Source organism: Corvus brachyrhynchos, unplaced genomic scaffold (assembly GCF_000691975.1).
Source record: "Corvus brachyrhynchos isolate BGI_N302 unplaced genomic scaffold, ASM69197v1 scaffold26, whole genome shotgun sequence".
Lineage (NCBI taxonomy): Eukaryota > Metazoa > Chordata > Aves > Passeriformes > Corvidae > Corvus > Corvus brachyrhynchos.
The window spans coordinates 12,438,721-12,440,344 of record NW_008239324.1 but is presented as its reverse complement, the minus strand read 5'-3'; positions in this window follow the sequence as shown (position 1 = coordinate 12,440,344).

Below are 1,624 nucleotides of genomic sequence, written 5' to 3'. Positions count from 1 at the left end.
ATGCATTCCCTGCTGAAGTTGGCTCTTGGATGATTATCATATGTGAGCTGTGACAGCACAAATATTTACTGCAGCTGCACGTCACATTTAATTATAGTGAGAAAATACAGAATCAGGCAGAGGAGGGCAGTTTGCTTCTTGATTACTGAAGGACAAGTGGATTTTGTGGGCTGTGCAGCAGCCGGTTTGTCCACAGTGGAATTGGCAAGCCGGTCAGGAGTTTGTTACTTGGAGGGCTGCATTTCTTTGTGCCCTACAAAGGAAGGTAGGTGGCTCTTGGCTCAGCCTGTTCACATCATATTTGTCACATCATCTCTCACCTCTTACTCCAGTATGAAAAGTAACAGGGAATTGCATTCCATGGGCAGTTTTTCCAAGGACAGCCTCTCTCCTTGCACGGCTGCACACCCTCACCTGCAGAGGGCTTTGCTGGGAAGAACATTCCCAAAGGAGACAGTCTCCTTCTCTCTCAGAGAAGCCTCCAAAGGGCTGCTGGCAGGAGGAGGTGCTGTGCAACCATCTGTGCAGGGGCACACACGTGTGTCCTTGTCCTTCCCTTCCCGGGCCGTGTGGGCTGGGTTCTCCCATAGGCTGCTGCTGCCCTGCCCGTGCCTGCTGGCTCTGAGCAGGCGAGGCTGGAGAGGTGCTTTGCTGCCTGAGTACGTTCATTTAAGGAGGCTGAATGTTCTCCTGCAGCAATAGTTGTTGGATGGCTTTGGACATTCACACAGCTTCCCCATCAGCTGCTTTGGTGTGAGGGGGTGAGGACAGCACCCAGCTGGTGATGATAGCAGTGGGGTGTGATACTACCAGCGTGTTGTTAGTGTTTGATTGTTCCTCAGCATATCATTTCAGGTGGTTCCAGCAGCAGGATGTGTGCTACTCTCTGCTGTAGCCTGATTACAGGCCGCTGTGCCCTGGCAGAACCCTTGCCCCTCTCATAGGTCACAATTTATGACTCCTGCCATATGTGCTCCAGCACATGGGGCACAGGTGGGGTGGAATGACTGCCATCACCTGCTCCCAGTAACACTCATCTCTTTAGGGAGGAAACCTTGTGCTTCAGAGGGCTGGGTGGGCCGGGACAGCTGCTCTTCTGAGGCACGATTCTGTTTAGCACACATGGCATAAAGCTGTTGAGACCCCGTGTGTGTCCACTCCCCTGATGATTGCAACCCAGTGGAGGTAAGCATGCCTTTTCTCACTTTGGTTGGTTTATAGGAAATTAGGGTTACAAAACTCACTGAAAGATTATTGGAAGGGGACTGTAATATTCCAAGTTATTAAGCAAATTGATTTTACACAGCCATGCTCTCATGGCATACCTGCTCAGAGGGTCTGGCCAAGTTTGCTTGTGCACAACATGGAAGATGAGTCAAATCCTCACTTCATGTCCTGGTTCTTGATTGTCAATGATTAGCTAACTTTTTGGACAAATCTTTTATATCCTACTGCTGCTGCCTTCCTGCTAGCCATCCTGTGAGCCCCTTGCCCTATTGGGCTGACAGGAAGACTGGCACATGTGGTTTGCTGAAACTCCTGTCACTGTCCTGCTGTCAGTGCAGGGTCTTTTTCAGGAGCTGCCTGTGCTCTCACCAGTGTGGGACCCTCTGGGGCTGGACAG